The sequence below is a fragment of the Monodon monoceros genome, unplaced genomic scaffold (assembly GCF_005190385.1).
Source record: "Monodon monoceros isolate NGI ecotype Baffin Bay Population unplaced genomic scaffold, NGI_Narwhal_1 Super_Scaffold_15, whole genome shotgun sequence".
NCBI lineage: Eukaryota > Metazoa > Chordata > Mammalia > Artiodactyla > Monodontidae > Monodon > Monodon monoceros.
In genome coordinates, this window is record NW_021703771.1 from 45,298,765 (window position 1) to 45,324,621 (window position 25,857).

Consider the following 25,857-nt stretch of genomic DNA (forward strand, 5'->3'; position numbering starts at 1 on the left):
AGAGCTTCTCTATCAAGATGTTTGTTTTTTCTGAACTTTAATGGCTAATGTAAAATAATTTGATAATTATTATTTTAAGTTTAAAAAGTCTTAGAGTCAATCTAAACATAGTGATACGTTTTCTTAGATTCTTAGAAAAGGTTTTAGAGTATATGGAAGCAGCCTTTAGATACTGAATCATAGTGGTTATCTGCTTTTAAAAAGTGATGTAACGTCATTTTCTAGAATGTAGACTTCAGATAGCTTTTAAATATACACCTATATTTACAGCAATATGTAGAGGTAATATTTTCTGATATATAGTCCTTAAAAAGAATGAATATAATATTTAGTGCAGTCTACACAGGAACAGTCTTCCTCATATTTGTCCTTGAGAAGTGAGGTAAGGATTGGAGATTCATTAAGTAAATGTTAACCTAGACTATATAAATTTAATTATCAAAATCCCTTTTTTAAAAAATTAAGGAGATTGGAAAACGTTTTTATTTCCAACCAATGAGTAAATTTTTATGTATTGATTGAAAGCATTTTGTGTGCTATGTGCTGCTTTGGTCTTAGACAACATAGCCTCATGTAGACCTTACAGCTGCTGTGCAGGCCAGTTTTCATTCTCAAGTCAGGCTCTTTCAGTTGCAAGAAACAGAGTTGCCACTCTCATTGCTATCTCAAAAGGGGTAACTTATTTTAAGAGAGAGTGGATGGAAGGTTTGCACAATAAGGGAACCATGAAGCGTATGGAATTGCTGTACAATAAGGCCTTACAAGAACTTCAGTTAGAACTCTGTCAGAATGGGAAGCAGCTCAAGAAACTCACTCTTTCCACCTCAGGAAGGATAATATTTTTCTGGCATTAATTCTTTTTTAAACGTTTGGTATCATTCACCAGTGAAACCAGCTGGTCCTGGGCTTTTCTTTGTTGGGAGATTTTTGATTACTGATTCAAACTCCTTACTCATTAATTTGTTCAGATTTCTATATCTTCATGCTTCAGTTTTGGTAGGTTTTATGTTTCTAGGAATTTACCTATTTCTTCTAGGTTATCCAGTTTGGGGGCATGTAATTGTTCACAGTAGTCTCTTACGATCCTTTATATTTCTGTAGTATCAATTGTAATGTCTCCTATTTCAGTTCTGATTTAGTCCTTTAAGTCTCTCTCTCTCTCTCTCTTCAGTTAGTCTACTTTCTTAGACTGCTTTCTTAGTTAGTTTAGTTTTTAGTCTAGTTTGTCCATCTTATCTTTTCAAAAATTCAATCTATTTCATTGATCTTTTCTATTGTTTTTCTATTCTTTACTTATTTCTGCTCTGACCATTGGTTATTTCCTTCCTTCTGCTAAAACTGGGCTTAGTTTGTTCTTTTTTTCCTAGTTCCTGGAGGTACAAAGTTAGCTTGTTTATTTGAGATTTTTTTCTTTTTTCTTAATATAGGTTAGAACTGCCTTTTCAGCATTCCTTAGGTTTTGATATGTTGTGTTTCAATTTTAGTTTGTTTCAAGATATTTTTAAAATTCTCTTTTGATTTTTTTCTTTGACACATTGGTTGTTCAAGGGTGTTTTGATTAATTTCCACATATTTGTGAATTTCTAACTTTCCTCCTGTTATTCATATCTAATTTCATACCATGCGTGTCAGGAAAGATACTTGGTATGAATTCAGTTTTCTTAAATTTGCTAAGACTTGTTTTGTGACTTATCATGTGATCTATCCTGGAGAATGTTCTGTGTGCACTTGAGAAGTGTATTCTGGTGCTGTTGGATGTAGTGTTCTGTATATATCTATTAAGTCTATTTGCCCTAAAATATGTTTCACATCCAGTGTTTCCTGGTTGATTTTCTACCTGCATGATCTATGCATTGTTGAATGTGTGGTATTAAAGTCCCCTACTATTATTGTATTGTCTATTTCTCCTGTCAGGTCTGTTAGTATTTGCTTAATATATTTAGGTGCTCCAATGTTGGGTGCATATGTATTTATAACTGTTATACCTTCTTGATGATTTGACCCCTTTATCATTATATAATGACCTTCTTTGTCTCTTGTTATCATGTTTGTCTTAAAGTCTATTTTGTGTGATATAAATATAGCTATCCTTGCTTTCTTTTGGTTTCCATTTACATGAGATATATTTTTTCATTCTTTCACTTTGAGCCTATGTGTGTTAAAAAGCTGAAGTGAGTCTTCCATAAGCAAGATGTTGGGTCTTGTTTTTTTAATCCATTAATGTCTTTTGATTGGAGAATTCATTCCATTTATAGTTAGAGTAATTACTGATAGGTAAAGACTTACTAATGCCATCTTATTAACTGTTTTCTAGTTCCCTGTTCCTTGCTTCCTCTTTTGCTACCTTCCTTTATGAATTGACAGTTTTCCATAATGGTATGCTTTGATACTCTTCTCCTTACCTTTTGTGAATCTACTATAAGTTTTTGCTCTGTGGTTACCATAAGGCTTACATAAAACAGCTTATAGATATAACAGTCTATTTTATGCTAATAACAACTTAACATTTATTGCATAGAACAACTCTACCCTTTTATTCCACCCTTTTATGTTTTTGATATTATAGTTTACCTATAATAGAAATTACTTTTATATTGTGTATCCACTTGTTTCAGCATTTCTTTCAAGTGGTTATAAACTCTCAGCATTTCTTGCAAGTGGAGATAAACTCCCTCAGCTTTTGTTTGTTAGGAAAAGTCTTTACCTTGCCTTCATTTCTAAAGGACAGCTTTGTTGGGTAAAGTATTCTTGGTTGGCAATTTCTTTCTTTCAGCACTTTGAATATATCTTCCATTTCTCCCCGGTCTGCAAGATCTCTGCTAAGAAATCTGCTAATAGCCTTATGGGGGTTCCCTTATATGAGAGAAGTTTTTTTTTCCTAGCTGGGCTTTTAAAATCTCTCTTTGTCTTTGATTTTAGATGCTTAAAATGTGTCTTGGAGAAGATCATTTTAGATTGAAATTTTGGTGTGAACTATTAGCTTCATGAACTTAGATGTCCAAATCTCTCCCCAGGTTTGGGAAGTTCTCAGTCATTATTTCTTTAAATAAGCTTTCTACCCCTTTCTCCCTCTCTTCTCTTTCTGGGACGCCAATGATATGAACGTTGTTTCTTGGAATGGTGTCCTATAAATCTCATAGGCTTTCTTCATTCCTATTTATTCTTTTTTTTTTTTTTTTTTTTTTGCGGTACGTGGGCCTCTCACTGTTGTGGCCTCTCCCGTTGCGGAGCACAGGCTCCGGATGCACAGGCTCAGCGGCCATGGCTCATGGACCCAGCCGCTCTGCGGCATTTGGGATCCTCCCGGATTGGGGCATGAACCCGTGTCCCCTGCATCGGCAGGTGGACTCTACACCACTGCACCACCAGGGAAGCCCCTATTTATTCTTTTTTCTTTTTCTCCTGAGATTGAATAATTTCAGTTGATCTGTCTTCTAACTCATTGATTCTCTCTTCTTTTCAATCAAGGCTGCTGTTAAGTTCTCTATTCAGTTCTTCAGTTCAATCATTGTATTCTTCAGCTCCAAACCTCTGTTTGGTTCTTTTTTATGTTTCTATCTCTCTGTTGAACTTCTCATTTTGTTCTTGTATTGTTTTCCTGATATTGTTAAATTGTTTATTTGTGTTGCCTTATAGTGCTCTGAGCGTCTGTAGGATAATTATTTTGAATTTTTGTTGGGCAATCCCTGGATCTCCATTTCGCTGGGGCCAGTTATTAGAGCTTTTACTGTATTCCTTTGGTGAAGTCATGTTTCCCTAATTCTTTGTGTCCCCTGTAGCCTCGGGTAGGTGTCTGTGTTTGAAGAAGGGCTGACTTTATCTGTGTTTTATGGGCTGACTTCATTAAGGGAAGACTTTCACCTATGGGTGGGGGCACACTGAAGTGTACTCTGGCCCCAGGTCTAGTGGTACAGCGTGCCAAGCATGAGGGTATGTAGCAGCACTGGGTTCTTAGGGGGAGATGATGTCTCTTTGCCTCAGGCTGCTGGGGTCCACATCACTGACAATGGTGTGGTACTTGGTGAGTACTGCAGGAGGTCCACAGTGGCTGCAAGGGCTATTGGGGTCCTCAGTGGTACTTCTAGGTCCAGTGGCTAGGGACCAGGGCAGGCAGCAGTGGCGGCTGGAACTGGTGATGTGCACACACTCAGCTGTGGGGGCCAGCTGCAGGTACCTGTGTAGTGGTAAGGGTTGGCTGCAAACACACACGTAGTGTAGTGGTGGGGGCCAGGAGCCAATGACAGGTTCACTGGAATCTGCAGGGTCCCTGGCTGTTAGCATGTTCTCCTGTGTCTCCAAATCTCCCCCTAGGTATGCACCCTTCAGGAGGTTTGTGACGGGCATCAGGCCAGTGGGTGAAAGTGCATGGCTGGAGGGGCTAGAGTTGAATGTGCACATGGCAGTGGAGGCAGCCGTGGGAGTCTTGTACTCACGAGTTGCAGAGGCCTAGGCTGGTTGCTGGTGTCCTTCTGGGCTCTGGACGGGGTGGGGGAGGGGAGGTAGTAGGGAGGGACTCAGGTGACTGGCGTCAATGAATGAGAACACCTTTCATCTGTTGGGTGAAAGCTAGTGAAATCTGCAGGGGGTCTGTTGTGACTGTGCTGGCCATTAGTTTCTTCAGTGGCAAAATCAGCTGGGTTTGTCTGCATATCAGGTCTCTGTAACTGCAATTGCTCCTACTGCATAGCTGCTATTGGTAGCCCCTGCTTTTTTTCCTTGTTCCTAGCTGTCTCTGTGTGTCTCAACTTTGCCTGTCTAGGTAGGGGGAACCAAAGTGGGACCTTTGTGTAGTGTTCCAAAAGGCTGGGTAAGCAAGTTGCTCACCCAGCTGTTCCTTTCCTGACAAAGGGAACTCCTTCTAGCTGGGAAGTTCACTCTTGGTGCTGAGCAATGCCAGCCAGGGGATGGGATGATAACAGGCAAAATGAAGCTGTCTTCATTCTCTTCTGGTGCTGTTATTCTTAGGTGTTTCATTCCACTGTGCTGTTAGGGTTTCTTAAGTGGACTCCAGAGCTCTCCCAGAGCTGTTTTTGTTTGTGGATAGCTGTCTAATTGTTGATTTTTGTGGTGGGATGGAGGCTGTATTCTCCTACGTCACCATTTTGGTCTCACCTATTATTTTTTGGCTGATACTTTTAAATTATCTGCTCCAGTTAGGCCACAGATACCCTCATCTATTGATGCACTTGAGACCCCTTTGCTTTTCCTTTGGAATAACATTAGCTAGGGCTCATTCAACCTAATTTCAACTCGTATGTTTTCTGAAAATTCCCTAGTAGCCTCCTTTGTCCATGCTTAAATGATTTTGGAAGTCGAGAAGGGAGACTTCTAATACGTATACCCATTCTTTTTTCTGTCAGTAAATTGGAAATATTATGGGACTCTTCACTTTGATAAGTTCTCCCAACTACTCTATTATCACTCAGTTGAACACATATGAAGGTGATAATGTCTTAGATCGAGGGCAACCAGTCTACAAACAAATGTTAAGTGGCTCAAAAATAGATCTATAACCACAGCTGCAGCTCCATCAAGTCACCAGCTGGACACGTCCTGGGAGAATAGAATCTGGCTTCCTTTGTTTTGCAACATCAGCTCACTGTTGTTTTTTGTTTTTAATACATTTTAACTTGAAAAAGTTAAATTGCCCTCAGTAACTGAAAGCACCCCATGCTGTCAGGATTAGTGTTGAAATCTTCCAGCTCACATAGGAGACAGAAGATAGTCCTCATGCCCACTCTCTGGAGAGTCTCTGGAGGGGCCGCTAACCACATGATCACTGCTTCCCTTATTCCACCTACCTCTGAACAGCATGAAGCCTCAATTAGGTCAGTGAAGAGGTTTTAAACACTGCTCTGCAGACTGGAATGTACTGGTTGCGCACCAGGTTTATCTAGGGAGATTTTTACAGATATGACCCATGCTCAAGGAATGGGATGGGCTCAGAAATATTTTTTTAAGTTCCTCTAGTAATCTTGGTGAATAGCCAGGCTTTGGAATCATGACTCAGAGCATCAAAGAGAAATGTAGCTCCTTTCCTTTCTGTCTTGTAAAATTTACACTACTGTCTATAGCTGTGCTGTCCAAAATGGTAGATGGCAGCTACTCCCAACATGGGGCTATTGAGCGCTTGAAGTTACATGGCTACTTGAGATTTCAAAGGCATGTTGAAATAACAGAATTTCAGACATATTGGGTTAAGTAAAAATTTTATAAAACCTTATTTCACCTGTTTCTTTTCATATATTTTAATATAGTTACTAAACATTTAAAATTACATATGTGACTTGCATTAGATTTCTTCTGGACTGTCCTTATCTGGAAGGCATCTGTACCACAGCTCAGGAATTTTGAGTCATACAAGGAATCTTGTAGATGATACAACCTTTCATTTCATAAATGAGGATACAGGCACCAAGGCGGCTGCTGCGACTTATTCAGGTCCCTGACTTGGTGGTAGAGCCAGGATGTACATAACTGGATCTCCATTGAGCAGTAGCTTTTCCCTCCCATGCTGCCTGTGTTTGGCTGCAGTTGCCACACTGAGTGTTTCCGGGTTCCTACAATACTGGGGCATGAAAAGGCTTACTACCCTCAGACCCTGCTGCAGTCTCTGCTCACCAGATCCTGTCTGCATAGCTGGTACTTCCAAATTCATTACTACAAAGCCATATATGGGCCTTAAGTCAATGTCTCCCCTTTTCATCATCTCACATTAATTCTTAGCTTTGACTCCACAGGGAGCTGTGGTTTCAGTAAAGTCTTGATATCTTTCCAAAGCATGGCTGGGAAAAACAAAAGCAAAAAACCCAAACCAACAACAACAACAAAGAAACAAACCCTTCTAACTAATTGAGAAGTATGAACCTTTGAAATTCATTAATAATTTTTTCCCCCAAAGTTTACTACATCTTGATTTTCTCTGGCATCCACAAAACAATGTTCCTTCTCCAGTAGTAGTTCACTCTTCAGAAAGATGAAGTGCTGACGGGTGGTGAGCCACTCCTTGGCTTCTGCCCTTTAGCCATAAAAACAAGGGGTTTTTTTTTTGTTTTTTTTTTAATGACATCAACATAGCCTTGCTTATATAAGACTTCTTTTTAAGCTAAAAAATATTTTTCCTTCTTTCTCATCTGTTAATAAATTATTTGAGAAATGTAAACAAATAATGTTAATAGGTAGCATACAAAATATTTCTAGAATCCATTGCCCTGCAACAGGAATATTTGCTGCTCTGAATGGTGCATTCCAGGGACCCACTTTCCCGGATGATTCCAAGCTGGTTGAGGTCCATGTACGTACATGTTCCAAGATGTGTGTATGTGTGTGTCAAAGTGAAGACACAGAGAAACACCTGGCTGATGTCTTTGCGTTTTGATGTCTTTTCTCCTGGATTCCTTAGGTTTAAGCTGAGCTGTCAAGTGTAGAATTTATAGAGTAATTAACCCACGTCACTGATAAATTAAAATGTCCCAGGAAAATAAAGCTAGGTAAATAAATCTGGTTTTAGAATTTCTGAGAACTAGGTCACAACATGATTTCTAACTTCAGTCCATTACTATTTAGTTGAATCCTTGCTGCTGGCAGAAAGCAGGCAAGTTCTCCTTCCCTGACTCCAAAGCCCTTGTATGCGGGGCAGCAAAAATTTCTTGTTATGGCTCTATTTTCCTCGTGACGTATAGATGTCTTTCACTGCTGCTGATTCTTTCTGACCATAGAGATAGTCACTCTGTGAAAAGAAATAAGAATAATAATCAATGGATGACATGTTTAGAGATGACAGTATCAACGCCATCTGCAACAGCAGGCTGCAGCCTATGCTGGTATGTATGCTACCATACAATTATTTATAAATGGAGGAGGTGGAAAGAGTTTTTGAAAGTCTCTAGCTTTGTTGAGGGGAAGAGCTATTCTTTAGTAATAAAAAACCTGAGATGAGGTAGTGAGGGAATATGGTGGGCGTGGTCTGGGATGTGGCAGTCCTTGGAAGCCTTCTTCCCAGTGGCAGGGATTGATGATTTATGATCATCCAGGTAGACTTTCTCCTTGATGAACTGATGACTTCTAAGGTGTGGGAAAACTCTGGTGCCTTACAGCTCTAACAATCGCAACTTTTCTTGATGTACCTCAAAAACACACACTCTTCCTGTTAAAATATCTATGTGGGGCTTCCCTGGTGGCGCAGTGGTTGAGAGTCCGCCTGCCGATGCAGGGGACACGGGTTTGTGCCCTGGTCCGGGAAGATCCCATGTGCCGCTGAGCGGCTGGGCCCGTGAGCCATGGCCGCTGAGCCTGCGCTTCCGAAGCCTGTGCTCTGCAACGGGAGAGGCCACAACAGTGAGAGGCCCGCGTCCTGCAAAAAAAAAAAAAAAAATCTGTGTGACCCTTGGGAAAATCTCAAAGGTAGTGTATTGCTTTAAACCTTATCTATGTTGCTACTGTTTCCTTCTTCTCCTGCTACTATGAGCAGGCTTCTCAATGTCACAAGGTATCTGTTTTTAAGCAGAGTTGTCTCTACTTCTCTATTTAAAGCATCAAGACATCTTCCAGATTTACGTAGGTTAGAAAGAATGCAGAAGCCACAGTTTCAGTTTCATATTTCTTAGAGGTCTACATCCTTAAACTTTGAAACTAAACATGAACAATCCCTCTCTACACATACATAATAACCCCAGTGCAATGTTTTAAAGCTGCAAGTTGCAACCCATTAGTGAGTTTTGAAATCTATTTAGCAATCAAAATCTTTCTTTTTTAATGAAATCGACTAAAATAAAAAATGTAAACATTGGTTTCTGAAACTTTGTTTTATACATATCTATTTCTATATCTTTATCATCTATCTACCTAGCTTGTCTATTATCTATCATCTCTTTTCTGTCATCTCTCTATCTATATTAGTTTTTAGTTAAAAAAGAGTTTTGAAGAAAATCTGTTTTGTGGGAACTGTCAGAAATAGATTATTATATTCTGTGACAATTCTTATGATTTCTTAGTATGCTAAATAGGGAACACTTCCTGTGAGTTGGCGTATATGATGATGTCCTCCTTTTATAACTTCTTCCTCCCAGAGCTACATGTTGGATTTTTGGGGGGGAGTTTCAGGGACTTTTTTTTTTGGCCTTTTTAAAACTGTGTGTAGGGACATTAAAAATGATTAATACTAACTCTTTTTTTTTTTTTTTTTTGCGGTACGCGGGCCTCTCACTGTTGTGGCCTCTCCCATTGCGGAGCACAGGCTCCGGACGTGCAGGCTCAGCGGCCATGGCTCATGGGCCCAGCCGCTCTGTGGCATATGGGATCTTCCCAGACCAGGGCACGAACCCGTGTCCCCTGCATCGGCAGGCGGACTCTCAACCACTGCGCCACCAGGGAAGCCCTAATACTAACTCTTAAAGACATCTAGAAAAATTATTATAGGCCTTTGAATCCTGGCTCCAAGCTCTCTGGGCCAGATCCAGCTTCTGTTCCTCCTCACTGATGCCATCCAGCAGAAGAGGCAGGTAAAATGTCAGCTCCTTGAAGCCTTTGTCTTGGTGGGCACTGGCTGTCAATGGGGCATTAAATGAAAGAGGTTGTGGAGGAATCAGGCACCTGTTCAAACAGTCTTTCATGTATCATTCTTCATGAATGTACTTGGAGGTCAATAGCCAATGAGACTTGTTTAAACTTCTGAGCAATAGGAACACCAAACCAGAAACAGAAATTTAAAGTGAAAACTTTACAATGGTATGAAAAGCAGAGCATAATTTCTAAAGGAGTAGATATCATGTGAAATATTGCTTCCCTATTCAGTTTTGACACTTCAGTCATCCACTCTGGGTATAGAATCTGGCACTTCTTTGATTGTCAATCCAGAATAATAGAGCTGTCATTTGTCATCTCAATGTCTAAGCAACAAAAGTCACCTACAAAGACAGAGGCCAAAAATAATTTATATTTTCTGGTTTATCCTTCATTAGAACTATTCTGCTTATTGGGGAAAGGAAGACACAGACGCTGCTGTCAGTTCCTGGTGAAGCTGGCAAATAAGACTTTCTTATCTATTTCTGAACTAAGAAAAAACATATAGTTCTAACCGACAACGCTTCTTTCAATAAAACAAAAAATTTATGTTTAGAGTGGCATTTTATCAGTTTCCTCACTGAAAGTGAACAGTGTATTTTACTCAGATTCTTAGTAATAAAATACAATTTAACAACCATTATTACCAGGATTTTATGGATTTCAGTAGTCATTGTCAACCATCATGATCAAATTTAAATACATCTTTTTTCCTGTCTATAATTTTGGCTAAGCTACTATATTCATATATTTTATTTCCTATATATAGCAAATACTATTTTAATACTTAGCAAATACAGTTTAATCCTGAACTATGAAGTTCAGAAGCTTTTTGGCTTCCAGAGAATGACATCTGACAGATCATGGAGCTACAAAAGTTAGTACTATTCTTTCACACACAGAATAGAAACTCTGTAATACAGATCTTTCATTTCAATACAGTATAGATAACAGATGATGTGGTTAAGTGGAAACAGCTGGGAGTTTTGCACTATTATTACAAATCAGAACTCTAATACTTCCTTTTCACTGCAAGCATTTGTTAATCTCAGCTCATCTGTGGTTCTAAATGTTGGTTTAGTTTGCTTTCTTCATAAAATGGTATCTCTTGACTTGTGAGGCAAGATCTCTTAGGTTAAATTGCTAGGTCATAGTCATTCTTACTGGTATCCAATAAAAGCAAAAGTAATACGGCAGCATTGTTTTCAAACAGTTCTCCAGCAGATTATCTTCTACTTATAAACTTGCCTATAGAGAAGGAATATTGTCGTGTATCTGCATGTGGAAAGGAAGTTACATCTTGACATGTTTTCTAATATTTCATTTGTAGTTTACCTGTTAATGTTTTTACTCGTTGAAAGATGCAGAAAATACTTGAAAGCTAATTTTTGAAGGACTTGTAAACAAAGGTGACACCATTATCCCACTTTTAATAGAGCATCAATTTTTGAGTGGATGTACCAATTTAGTGTTAATTCCCCCAGGTGCTTTGTGAACATTAGTATGGATATTTAACATGTCCATATGTTTGAAAATGTTGCCCCCTTGGCCCCATCAGAACAGAATTATAATTAAGCCAAGTGCTCAAATACTATTCTTAATAACTCTTCTATTAAACCCCAATATTATTAGGAAGATTATTAGTTTTTATTCGTTAGTTACTTGTTCCTCTCTGATGAATTTGAAGTTTTTAAATAATTCATGTACCTGAAGAGAAATGACAGTATTTTAGGGGGTTGTGTTTTTCTACTTTTATGTGCTAACTTTTATGCTGACAGTATTACAATTAAATTCACTGGTCAGAGCTCTGGTGATTTGAGATATTTTAAAATGTCACTTTTCTACAGCTATTATTGTACACTTTGGGGGTAAATGACATACAACTTTTATCCTAGAGCCATATATACCCTGGTATCAAAAGAGATTTTTAAATTATATATAAGTTTATATATATAAACTTATATTTGAATGTAAGTTTTAATACTAAGAAATACCCATATTTCCTTTATTTATATGGTTGAATAAACTTTTTGAGATTTACAAAATAATCACATTATGTTTGTTTTTTTAGAATTACCCCTGGACTCTAAATTTGTAAGATTCTTTTAAAATATCTCATAAACATCTGGCTACTATCCAAACCCTCATTTAGTTTTATACAGTGGAAAGACATTTGACCATCAAATAGATCTTTGATTTTTATGAAGAATAAAGGACCATATATCTAGCAAAATAGTACTATCAAAATAGTAATTCTCGGGCTTCCCTGGTGGCGCAGTGGTTGAGAGTCCGCCTGCCGATGCAGGGGACACGGGTTCGTGCCCCAGTCCGGGAAGATCCCACATGCCGTGGAGCGGCTGGGCCCATGAGCCATGGCCGCTGAGCCTGCGCGTCCGGAGCCTGTGCTCCGCAACGGGAGAGGCCACAACAGTGAGAGGCCAGCGTACGGTGGAAAAAAAAAAAAAAAAAAGCAATTCTCAAAAAAGTTCCTGTTTATTGTGTCATATAATCAAGTGATTAATGAAAAGAGGCTAACAAATGGTATCTGAAACTACAAAATAGAGCTATCTGATCACCCTCATTTTGATGTACATTATCTAGATTATGTATATTACATATATCATATATATGTGTATATGTCATTGTATTAAAATCCACACCAGTTTAGAACTGAAAAGACCCTTAGAGACCTTCTACACCAGAGGTTCTCAGATTGGAGTCACCTGCAGAGCTTTAAAACTTGCTTAGAGTGAGCATCCTGTAACAAATCGGAATTTCTGGGATTGGGCCCCAGGCATCAAATGTTTAGAAATTCCCCAGGTGATTCAATGTGCAGCCTAGTGTAAGAACAAGTGGTCTAGGCCAGTAACCCTCAAACTCACTGTGCATAAGAACCACCTGTAGAGTTGGTTAAAACATAGATTCCTGGTCCTTACTCCCAGAGCCTGGGCTTGGAACTGACATTTTAAAAAATCCCATGGTCACTGGGGGATGGGGGGGGGAGGGATAAATTGGAAGATTGGGATTGACACATACACACTACTATTGATATATTTAAAATAGGTAACTAATAAAGACCTACTTTATAGCACAGGGAAATCTACTCAATACTGTGTAATGGCCTGCATGGGAAAAGAATCTAAAAGAGAGTGGATATATGTATATGTATAACAGATTCACTTTGCTGTACAACTGAAACTAACACAACATTGTAAATCAACTATGCCCCAATAAAATAATTAAAAAATTTTTTTAAAATCCCAAGTTCTATGTATTGTATTGTTTCTCCCCCCACCAACCCTAATTTATATGTTGAAGCCCTAACCCCCGATATGACTGTATTTGGAGACAGGGTGTTTAGGAGGTAAAGTTACATGAAGTCGTAAGGGTGGGGTGATAATCCAACAGGACTGGTGGTCTTAAAAGAAGAGGAAGAGAGAAAGAGATCTGTTTCTCTCTCTACATGTGCATGCACTAAGGAAAGGCTATGTGAGGTTACAGCAAGAAGACAGGAGACAGGAAGAGAGCTCCCACCAGAAACCAAATCAGCTGGCACCTTGACCTTGGACTCCCCAGGGTTCAGAACTTTGAGAAATAAATTTCTGTGTTTAAGCCACCCAGTCTCTGGTATTTTGTTGTGGCAGCCCAAGCTGACTAATATACCAAGTAATGCTGATGCTAGCAGTCCATGGACCACATTTTGAGTACCACTAGTCTAGGCCACATACCCCAGAAACTTTTTTAATTTGTCTGAGGGGAGTGCAGGGCGTCATTATTTTTTAACATTTCCTGGGTGATTTTAGTGTATAGACAGGATTGAGAACCACAGATCAAGACCAGCTTCTTCAACTTATGACTAGGATGCTGAGACTCAAACAGGTTAAGTGATTTGCCCAAGTTATCATGTATGCTATTGCTGAATTTTGCAAATTTATAGGAGAAAAAAAGAATTTCTTACACAGCTGGAATTTGAAAGACACAGTCCTAGAACCCAGCACTCTCAGTTTCCAGTATTAAGCTACTCATTTTTCCCCAAACAACATTAAAATTTGTTTAATTCTGGCAGATTCATTTTAAGTGCCTTTTCCATTATAGTACAATCCAAGAATGTTGTAGTCTGTGCCCTTCATCTGCTTCATAACAGTTGTTATTTGTTGCAACATGCTTAAAGACTGAATAGAAAGTGATATTTTATATATATACATATACATGTATATGAGTATACATGTGGCTGACCTTCACACCACAATATTAATTTGCTCACCATGAACAGAAACACTGCTGTCTAGCATTATGCTTCTTGTATAATAGCAGGAAACTTAGAAAATTGATTCATGCAATAAAAAGATGAAAATTTAAGACTTTTGAATGCCTTAAAAACCCCAGGCATAAATGAGGATAAATGACCAAGATGGGTAGAAGTTTACTGAAATTTCACCTCAAGGACAGGAGCTTGGTTTGGTAAGTATGTGGTGCTGAGCTTACTTTGCCCATAACTCGGTGGAAAATTATATCACAAGTAATATACACCATCAAGTTTAACAATGATAAAGGAAACACGCTATCCTGTGTACATTTTGAGTAGGCATTTGATTTTCCCTAAAATAAGGCTCATTTCTCCTTATACATTGACCTTTTGTTAATGGAAAAAAATGTATCTTGACATTTTTAAATAAATTGCCACAGTTAAGGTAAGATATGAAATCTCAAAAGAAGTTAGTTGTACTTTTTTGGCCAGTGATGCAGCATGGAGAAGTGGGAGAAAGGAAGCTTGGCTAGGAACCAAGAGGACTGACTTCTCATCTCTACCAGTAATTAGCAGCAGGAACTGTAACAATCACCACCTATGTTAACCTCAGTTTCTTTGTAAAAGGAAAGGGTTGGTATTATTCCAAGTTTCTTTTTACCTTGCTTCATAGATCATAAGTGCCTCTAAGGAATGCTGTTTTTCTGTTAGACTGTACTTGGGCTTTTAAATTTTGTTTCCATTTGTCCACAAAGAGTAAAAATGGCCACTCAAAAATTGCACCATTTTAAAAAGTCTTAAAAATTAAAACAGAAGAAGAAACAAGTCTGTATTATTTGGAATCAGGTTAGAAAAAGATATTGAAAAATGCCATTGGATCACAAACTTAGGTTTAATATCAGCAAACTGTCAATTATTCCTTATCTAAAAGATACTACGAATGCAAAGCAGACAAGATTTTCATTGCCTGATACAGTTAATCTCACCAGTAGAAGAAAAAGCCTGAATAGCCTGGCTATTGGAATTCATTATTTATAATACTTGGGCAGCAGAAATGTGAAATGAAACCCTATATTCTGAAAGCAACTTCACTAGTTCAGCCATTACTGAAATCAAGTAATACTTCCCCAAACTGCATATCCAACAAAAGTATTTAGAAATAAATATATCAGTGAACTGATATAAATGAAAACCAATCTTCACAATATTTTATATCATTATTAAACCAGTACAAGTGTGGCAAATAAACCTATCATCTAAATCTAATGCTTCATTTGATTCAAGTGCCCATTGAGTAATACTCCTGTAGACCAGTGGTTCCCAAGCTTTCTATACATTGGAATCACAGGGCTTTAAACACCCTGTTATTATGCTTTGATTGGTACAGGCTACAGCCTGGGCATCAGAAGTTCTAAAAGCCCACAGGTTGTTCTAAAGTACAGCAAAGTTTGGGAAGCACTGCTATGGAGTATTGGTTCTAACTTTGGCTACATACTGGAACCATCTGGCATCTTAAAAAGAATATGGGATGTCTGGACGTCATCCTAGAAAGAATTAAATAAGAATTTCTGAGAGTAAGCCTGAGCATTGGTGTGTTTTATGTACTCCCCCAGGTGACGCTAATATGCAGCCTTAGGGTTAGAGTTCTACTACAGAATACTGCCTGAATAACTTCTTATGGCCTCCCGAATACATGAGCATAAAGTCTCATAAGGTTTGACTTCCAAACTAGTGCAAACCTGGCATGAACTCAACTACTTTCAGCAGGGCTGCGAGTGGGGTGTATGAAGAGAGAAGTTGGGCTATTTCTTGAAATAACAGACCATAACAATACACGGACATTTGGCAATCAGATTCCTGGGCCGTGAACCTGTCCTCAGAAACTTCTTAACACAATTCTTCCCTAGTTGTACTTTTCTGGAAAAAGCCAGAGTTTGGTAAAAAGAGGAGAATTAAGTACTACCCAAGCACCTGAATCACCCAATTAAAAACACCTTAATAAATATTTATTTTCTAAATTCCTCAGTGATGTCCAGATTTCTTTACAATTCTCAAAAGCCATGTTTAATAAAAATACTAAATGCTTAAAATTTTGACCCATTCCATAACTCTGAGTAAAGAACAAACTTCTAATTTCATCCATTCATGTGGCAAAAATTAATAATCATTTTTGTAATTTCAGAGAATAGTGCTATAGTTTGGTAGGTGTAAGGGACACCTTGGGTAGTTGTATGGTTAGGCCATTCAAGATGGCTGTTCTCTGGCACCCTGTACATCTCATGCTGGACCAGTCCCTGCTTCTCTCATACAACTATCCAACCTCATAATTATAGGGCTTAATTAGTCCCTGTAAGTGATGAGCCCACCTGATGTCAATTCCACCTATAAATAGTAGCCTCCTTCCTTGAGTAGAGAAGATTGTTGCCATGTTGTCTGTTGTAGGCTGTGGGGTGCCCCTCCAGGACATTTTGCTTAAGATCCCCTGTCCAATAAACCATTGATGTCTCTGTCACTGTTTCCAAGCTCTTTCTTTGGTCTCCAGGCTGGGCAACTACAAGACTTGCAGGCCAACAGTAGTTTAAGGTAACTCAGGGGATATGTAAAAATCATCAATTTCAAAAGTCAATGGAGCATGAATGGAGGATAACTTTCATCTGAGACCAGGACACAGACTGTAAGTGGGGCTTTAGATATGAAAAGTTAGTATGGGCCAAGTGGTTTAATGGAAAGAGCCTGGATTTGATAACAGAAAATGTAATCATATGTGGTCTGAGCCATTACATCTTGGGAAATTCACTTCAACTTTCTGAGCCTCTGTTTCCTCATCAGTCAAATGAACATAGTAATACTGACACCAGTGCCTGTGAGGATAAAATGAGACACAGATGGAAGTTCCTGGCACACGTAATGATCGATCTGTTAAAAGATTGTGAGGCCAGGAAACATGTATCTGAAGAATTATATGTAAATGCCTCAAATTGTGACTGAGGATGGAGGGTTACAACTCAATTATGATTAAGAATGTAGGTAAATGTTTCCTTTCGTATTAATGATGAAAGCTAAGTTCAGGAAGCTTGAATCATCTGGAGATGAAGCAGTAGCAGCAGAACAGTCTAGGCAGTGGCAAGGAGCAGGTCAGCACTGGAAGAGTCAGGGAGGTGACAGGCCTGAGAAAGGAAGGTTGGAGAAGTTGGTGGTGGATGTCTGGCCAGAGCTGAATGCCCGGAGATGGAAGGGGAAGCTGAAGGATATTATCACTGAGGAAGTTAGTACAAGTATAGGGCAATAGGGTTTGAGCAAACCAAAATGATCACACCTCTTCGGTGACTCGAGAATGTATCTTTTAGATGTAGGGTAAGGTGGTTTTATGAATAGACTAATTTGGTCTGAGGGGGGAAAAAAGGCTTTTCAAGGATTGAAGCAGGTATACAGTCATGGACCAGCTGGCTGGTTAGTAAAACCTAAAGGGCAAATTTGGGTTTAATAACTTAAACGAGAACAGAAACCATATACTCGTAACAGCCCTGTAAGACTGGGGTTCATTAGGCTAGAGCCAAAAATAAACTAAGGACAACAACAACAAAAATACATTTTGTAAGATCATAGAAGGGATATACCTACTTAAGGTAAATGGATGATAAACCAGAACTAACTCCCTTTGTTCTTCCCTATCATGGAAAAAAATAACCCTTCAACCTGAAAGAGTAAAATGTACTTTGCAATAGTTAATTGAAAGCTAAGATAGGTGAAGAACTTATAAGAAAGCCTAGCTCTCTAAAGCTTAACGTCTCTTGCCTAGAAAAATTACATCTCAGCAAGGAGAGTTTACAAATAAGGACTTTCATCTAGAATCAGCATCAGAGGTGAACACTAAAAGACTGGGGATGAACAAATGGAGTTCCAGTTTTCAAAAAAATGAAGCAGCTCGATTCCTGAAACCAAGACAAGGAGCTTGTCACAGATCCTGAGCAAAATGAATAAACCTATGATTAAGGTAATATCTGGGCACTTAGAAAAGGAAGAAACTCAGAAGTTAACAAGAATTCACAAGTAGTCATTTCCTTTTTTGGACTATGTTGTAACACCATATAGCAAGGACATCTAATAGACAAAGCACATCTGCTGTTTGGGGCTGTATCTGGGGGAAGAGGTCACTTTTCCCTAATCCCTCAGCCTGGGAAATGATGGTGTACTTTAATTTCTACAAAGATGTCACGTACCCATGTGCATTAGCTGCTCTGGGACAAGGGAAGAAAATATTAAGTTACATGAGGTTCCTCAACTGATGAGAATATTCATCAACAGCATGCTAATTCAGTGTCAGCAGTGGAAGGCATCTGAGAATGAGAACTTGAATGTTGACATGGCATACAGACTGCATTTGCAGAACATGTGAAGCTGGGACGTAGAATTACTCAGTTACATCAGTGATACATAACATGTCAATAAGCTAAAAGAAGAGGCCTAACTTAACATGTGATTCTATTAAATTTTATTGTGCTAAGTGTTGGACAAACTATAATGGGTGTGGCTCGGGAAGAAGTGTTTTGGAGTGGGTGAGAAAAAGACATTATTACTTCAGAATTTTAGTAGATTGTAATATAGGAGTCAATAGGGTAATATTGCTGCCATAATAGTGCCTAGGATTTACTTGGGGAAAATACAGTAATTAGAACAAAGCCGTTAAACATCTGTGTTATTTGAATAAAACCTTGAACTCAATTTTGGGGATCAGATTTTGAGAGGAACAATGGCAAAGTAAACCACCTTCCAAGGGCTTTCAGAAAAGATAAGGAAAAGCTGATGGAGTTGGTAGGTATCCAGACAAATTGAAGCACTCTCCTGTGGAATTAATGCTAAGTGCATCCTAGAAGACCCCAGAGGGCAGGACTGCAGATCTTTGAGTCCCACTACTTGGGGGGCCATTTGCAAGAGGTGGATGTTATTCCGAAGCAGATTTCCAGGTCAATTTACAGCAAAGCTGGGGGCAAAGGGGAATAGAAGACAGTGAGTACTGTCTCCTTTGAAAATTTCTTTTTTTTTTTTTTTGGCGGTACGCGGTCTCTCACTGCTGCGGCCTCTCCCGTTGCGGAGCACAGGCTCCGGACGCGCAGGCTCGGCGGCCATGGCTCACGGGCCCAGCCGCTCCGCAGCATCCGGGATCTTCCCGGAACAGGGCACGAACCCGTGTCCCCTGTATCGGCAGGCGGACTCTCAACCACTGTGCCACCAGGGAAGCCCTCCTTTGAAGATTTCTTAATCCTGGTTGCACATTCTGATCGCCTGGGAAGAGATTTTAAAATGCTGATGCTTACATGTTAGCCCTAGAGATTCTGATTTATTGGTCTGGTGTGGGGTCCCCATTAAAAAGTATTTTATCAAAGCTCCCCTGCTGATTTAATGTTCTAGGTTGGAGAACCACTGAGTTAGATGACTACTTATCTAGAGGTTAAATAAATCAAACCAGACGCTTTTTCTAAGGTCTCTTCCAAATTTGAGAAGGTAAGTGTAAATTAACACTTATGGGTTATATACCACAGCTAGACACTTTCACAATGAATCTTCTCTAATAATTGAATTAATATATGTAAATCTCTTAGCACAGTATCTGGCATGTAGTAACTCAAATATTCGATATTTTTATTGTATCTTCTCTATAACTGTTCGATGGAGGTATTATATCTCTACATTACAGATGAGAAGACGGAGGCTCTGAGGTTAGTTTTCCAAGGACCCTCGTAGTAAATTGCAAAATGAGGATTTAAACCAGATTAAACTAGTTTTAAGTTCTAGAGCCCCTTATCTCCTCCACAGTCCACCTCTAAAACATCTGGAAGTTTACACAAATTAGTGGTTTACTTGAGTGAACATTTAAAATATTTTAACAAAACCACTTCCTCTTGACCATTTTGTAAGGAATTTCTCTCCAAATGCAGTTTCTGAAAAAAAGAAGCATAAAACTCGACATCCACATTTCTTTCTAATGTGGCCTGAGGGAAACTGCTCTGTAGGTCTTGAGATACTCTGAGGACGGGAAAATGGAAGGAGGTGGCCCTTCAGAACTCAAACAAAGCATGGGAGAAGCAAGGGAGAAAAGCACTGCTCTCAGGTAAAACATCTCTAGTGCTAAAGAATGGATGAACATCTGTCACTGTACCGCCTAGCTCTGGCAGGTTAATTACAAGCCAAGGCTGAGGAAGCCCTGCGGTGACGGCCCTGGTCTTGTCTGCCACTTTCCTGAGGCCAGGTTGGATCAGGCTGTGTGCAATGGCTGCTGGAAGAGAAGGCAGGAAACGTCTCCAAAGGGGCTGTGACTACTAAGGTTGCAAATCCTCCACCTGAAAAACTCAGACGGATGAAGGGAGTCGGTCTCTCTCTCTTTCTCTCCCTCGTCCACCCAGGCCTAGGAGATAAGGTAAATTAAATTTCCTCTTGTGCGTTGTATATATCAAATGTTCTGTTCCTGACCCTTTACCTTTGATTAACATCCGTTCAGTTTGCAGGGTTCAGTGCTTTTGGCTTTACTGTATTTTGTTAGTACGGTTAAGGCGATGACCGCTTCTAAATAGGTGATTTCCACCCTTCTGTCTGAGAAGAGAGTAAAACTGAATTCGGGAGAAACGGAGGGGTAACAATTTTGGAAAAGGCGAGGGGAGTGGGTAACAGCCTCGGTAGTAAAGTTCTCAACGTTGGAGGAAAACGGTTTCCTCTCCCGGAGCTCTATGGAAGCATCAGCTCCTCCCCTCGGGCCTCCAAAAGTACCCTTCGCTTGGGGGCGATTCTAGAGTTGAACCCGAAGCGCGTGGGGTCATTAGAAACTAGAGCAAGTTGAAGCCAAAGAGGCCTGGCAGGGTAGGGGTGCGTGGAGTCGGGGCCCGAGTGGAGGGGAAGGCCGAGAGTCGCGAGTCCCGGGAGAGGAGGAGGAAGAGAAAGCGGGGCGGGCCGGAGGTCGGGGTCCGGCGGCGGGAAGGGGTCCCCGTTTCTCCCTCCCCGTCCTCGCCTCCCGGGGCGCTGGTGACGTTGCGGTTTCCTCCTCCCTGCAGCTGAGCCTCAGCGCCCGCCGCGTCCCCCCCTCCTCCCCTTTCGCCCACACCCCACCCGCCCGCGCCGGCCCGGCTCGCAGTAGCGCCGCCCGAGGCTGCAGCGGCGCATCCTGTGGCGCGGCGCCCACCCGCACCCATGGCGCGGCGGGCGCGCTGAGGGCTCGGCTCCGAGGGCGCCAGGGGCCCGGGCGCCCTGGAGTGAGGGGGGCCGGGAAGGGCTTCCGGAGCCTGGGCCCAAGCTGGGAGGCGACGCCCGAGAGGACGAAGCCGCGGCAGGGAGCGGTAAGCGGAGGGGCGCGCGAGTGGTGGGCAGGGGCGCGCGGCGGGCGCCGCTCTGGGCCCCGCGCGGCGCAACTTTCTTCCGGAGATTCGGGCGGGTGGCCGGGCGCCGGCGGGAGGCAGGCGAAGAGCCACGTCCCCCGCCGGGCGCAGAGCGCCGCGAGCTGCGCGCCCGAGCCCGGTTCCGCCGGGCTCCTGGAGGGCGCGCGAGGCGTGAAGCCGGAGCCGTGGGTTTCCCCGGCGGCGGGGCAGCTTTTAGTCCCTTCCCAGCCCTCGAGCGCCCAGCGCAGAGCCGGGCGCACCATAAGAACTCAGATCACTTTCGGTGCGTCGGGTCCGGCCGGCCCAGCAGCGATTTCCTGGACGGCCGGGGGGCTCCGGCTTCCCTCTGACCGGTAGCCTGGCACAGCTTCGCGCCCTCCTTTCCCTGTATGTCTCCGTTAATTGGGGTGGTAGTGGTCGTGGGTGCCGATGCTGGCGCTGGCAGCCCGCCTCTGCGATTGTGGAAGCTGGGCAGGCACGTCCCGAGCCTCCCCCAGGCGCTGGATTCCAGAGCCGCCCGGCTCCGCAGACACTTGGGAGAAATTGTTGGTAAACCTCACTCCCTGGCAGCCCCTGGTGGTAGGGTGGGGCTGGGACGTGCTTGACTCACAGGCTGGGAAGCTCTGTGAGCAATGCCACATGGGCTCAAGATCTGTCGCGGCTGGAATCTGAGCTAAGTTTGTGACCCGAGAACTTTCTCATTTTCATTGCTCATTTGAGGCATCAGCCTCTGCTTAGGCTGGCGGGCATTAGAGCTGAAACCGAATCCATTGCTTAAAAAAATGTAGGTGAGCCTCATTTACCTGGAATTCCTTAGATCAGGAAATGCCACTTTTAATTTCTGGGAATCTCCGTGTTATAAAGTTTTTTAAAACGTTTTTTCATTAGTCATGGTTTAGTTAATGTTACATTAAATTTGAGAAGGGACGTTCTCACTGAGAAATAGTTTCAAAACAGGGTTTTTTTGGAGTATTTTATTTTTCACATTATAGACTTAACCTTTCAGGAATTTCCTTTTCTTCAGTTTTTAAAATTTTCTCAATAAATGATAACCCGTATGAAATGAAATATTATGTGCAATGTTTTTTATTATTATTTTACTTTAGTTTAGTTTTGGTTGTGTTGGGTCTTCGTTGCTGCACGCGGGCTTTCTCTAGTTGCGAGCAGGGGCTACTCTTCGTCGCGGTGCGTGGGCTTCTCATTGTGGTGGCTTCTCTTGTTGCAGAGCACGGGTTCTAGGCACATGGGCTCAGTAGTTGTGGCTTGCGGGTCCTAGAGCGCAGGCTCAGTAGTTGTGGTGGCCGGGCTTAGTTGCTCCGCAGCATGTGGGATCTTCCTGGACCAGGGCTCGAACCCGTGTCCCCTGCATTGGCAGGTGGATTCTTAACCACTGCACCACCAGGGAAGTCCCTATGTGCAATGATTTACAGAATATTCTGACACTACTTCTAAAATGAGATCCCCAAATTGTTCGTAATGTGCATGGAAAAAATAAAATACAGCATTATCTGAGTATTTGTGTGTCATGTACTACAAGGTCCCATACAGATATGTGTCCTTTTATGAAGTGTGCAGGTAAGATGTGTTCTAGTATAAATGGAGAAGAGAAAATATTGAGTTTGATGCCTCCATCATCTAGTGACCCCTCTGTGTGGGTTCAGCAGTAAGTGCAAGACAGTGCTGTTTACTTAGGAGACATACAGAAGGATATAAGAAACTGCCCTGGCTCTCCCCAAGCTCTTAAGATAGAAAGGGAGAAACCATAAATAAGCGGCACCTGAGAGTTTGGGCTTGGGAAGCATCATTTTTCATTAATTGGTATATGATGTCAGTATTAGTGTCATCTAGTTTTCGTTAAATAAAGACAGTGGCCTACATAGTACATTTTTACATTCAGGTTAAGAAGTATCGATAGTACAGTTACCAAGTAAAATGGAATTCTCAAAAAAAAGAAATGTGGATAAAGAGGGAAATTTGCCACAGAATACGATTTAGGCCTTTGTCACTGAGGAGATTATTAGCACCTTCCTGGTCCTGCTGGGTAGAAGCTGTTTAAAGTTCCTCCATCTGAGGTTGGGGGCCTGCTTATGGAAAGACACTGGGTAAGAAGTTAGCTACGTTTGCCACATGAGGTCAGGACCATCCTAATACCTAATATTTGTGTGTGCATCTACTTTAGTGTTTATAAAATTATTCCACAAATTAGCTAATTACAGGTTTTCAATGATATTTGTTTTCCGGTCCAGTATCCCACAGTACTGCCTTAATCTGGTGGCCATCCAGGAGGGAAAGTTCTTAGCTTCACAGATGTTGCCCCGCCCTTCCCAATACCTCATTATAAAGATTTTTTTTAATCTCTGAAAAAGTGTTTTAAGATCATAGATGAAAATGCATTCTGCAATTAAACAAAAAAAAATTTGTTTATACATTTCTTAATATTATTTGTAGCAGAATATTTTGGTATTTATTTCTACTTGCCTTGGATTACACTAAGGCATGAAAGAAATTACATGTTCATGAAAGTAATTACATGATATCCGCTCTATTATGATTTCAACAAATGAATGGAGAGGAATAAAGAAAGATACATTTAAATTTGGGTTTTAATATATCAGTAACCTTCGTGTTCCAAAGGGGTAAAGAAACTACTAAAGGACTAGCATTTTGTATTTGCAGCATGTGTTAAATATTACTTAAATCATTAGCATGTTTGAGTCTTAGACATAACACATTTTCTTATCCTTTTTTCACCCTCCTCCATTTAAAAAAAAAAATACTGTTATTGTCCTGGGATATTGAGGAGATCAAGAATGTCTGGTCCAGGGAACTCCATCATTATAGTGGATACTTTTATTCCATTTACTGAGAGGGGCTGGATCTTTACTATTATGAAGGAGTGGGTAAGGCAGAGATTCCATGTCCAGCAACCCTTCTGAAATAATGTGTCCAAGCGGAGGGCAGGACAGTTCTTATTACTATATTATAAAATGCCTTAGGGTTTTCTCATCTTGGAATTACATTATCTTCACCTACAGTGATTTGGAGAATAAAACTCTTTGGTGGTCACCAAATTACCAGTAGGTGTTTGGATGATGCAATGTAATCCTCTAAACCTGAGTCAGTGGCCAGCATGGGAATTAGGCAAGCGTGTAAGCCCAGAGTACCAAAAAGAAATTATTTTCCAGTAAAATTCATATGATTAATTAAGGGTAGAATGGAAGTAGAGATTAAAGTCCTAGATTCCAGAGGCACTGATCCATGCTTCTATTTGGTGATAGCAATAATTAGAAATGGATGAATTTCAAAGTCTTGCCAACTCTAATGCCCAACTCTAATAGGAAATTATATTTAAAAAATTAAACTTTGCAAAAAAAATATAGTTCTGATGAGCCTAGGGGCAGGACAGGAATAAAGATGCAGAGGTAGAGAATGGACTTGAGGACTCGGGGAGGGGAAGGGTAAGCTGGGATAAAGTGAAAGAGTAGCATTGACACCTATACACTACCAAATGTAAAATAGATAGCTAGTGGGAAGCAGCTGCATAGGACAGGGAGATCAGCTTGGTGCTTTGTGACCACCTAGAGGGGTGGGATAGGGAGGGTGGGAGGGAGGTGCAAGAAGGAGGGGATATGGGGATATATGTATATGTATAGCTGATTCACTTCGTTATACAGCAGAAACTAACGCACTATTGTAAAGCAATCATACTCCAAGAAAGATGTTAAAAATCAAACTTTGCATTAAGTGGATAATATTTTTAATTGAAGCAATTTTTCTTTAAAGAAAATCTTTCTATATATGTGAGTTAATAAATGTAGTCCCAAGTTCTGACCCATCTAACTTTATTGTTTCACAACTTCTAGTTGCATATGGAAGAGTGGTTTGGTTAGGGGATGGTGGAGAGATATTGCAGGGAAGAAGCATACTGGAAAGAAAATTAGGAAGTATTGTGGACGCGATTAAGAGGAGAAACTAGCGTTAATAAACTCTTATGAATTCATATACATTTAGACAATTGAAGGAAGAGTCCTTGATAGATCATACAGCTACGTGAATGCTTGCATTTTAAAACTGCCTAGTAATTTAATATTTTTTCAAATAATTCTAATATTTTGATGTTTTAGCCTAGTGGAAATGGAGAGTGATGTAGAGCAGGTGTCTTATCCTCATTTTAGGGGTGTAGAAATGGAAATACCATGGAAGTAAGAGACTTATCTCTCAGTTTTTTAAAAAATTTATTTTATTTTTGGCTGCATTGGGTCTTCCCTGTTGTGCGCGGGCTCTCTCTAGTCGTGGCGAGCGGGGGCAACTGTTTATTGCAGTGCACAGGCTTCTCATTGCAGTGGCTTCTCTTTGTTGCTGAGCACGGGCTCTAGGCGTGCGGGCTTCAGTAGCTGCGGCTTGCTGGCTCTAGAGCACAGGCTCAGTAGTTGTGGCTCATGGGCTTAGTTGCTCCGCGGCACGTGGGATCTTCCTGGACCAGGGCTCGAAACCCGTGTCCTCTGCTTTGGCAGGCAGATTCTCAACCATTGCGCCGCCAGGGAAGACCTGTTGTCTCTCATTTGCAAGTAATTAGTGGTCTACCTTAAACATGAGATTAACCTAAATGGCGTATGTAATTCTACTTTTCTCCTTTATGACTCCACATTCATGTTGTTAAAGACTCTTATTCATTTTCCTACAGAT

At 40.8% G+C, this 25,857-nt stretch overlaps 1 protein-coding gene across 6 annotated transcripts in view; it reads left to right on the forward strand.

The window, feature by feature from the left end:
* Window positions 1-25,857, forward strand: part of DSE (dermatan sulfate epimerase) — a 135,275-nt gene that overhangs the window by 48,016 nt on the left and 61,402 nt on the right. For 2 of the 6 annotated variants that reach the window (XM_029223727.1, XM_029223729.1), the window contains exon 1: window positions 20,853-21,132. The exons of the other annotated variants lie outside the window; for them this stretch is intronic. The gene's annotated coding sequence lies outside the window, so the exon portion shown is untranslated. Of the gene's footprint in view, window positions 1-20,852; window positions 21,133-25,857 lie in introns of those variants that run through there. 6 annotated transcript variants of the gene reach the window in all.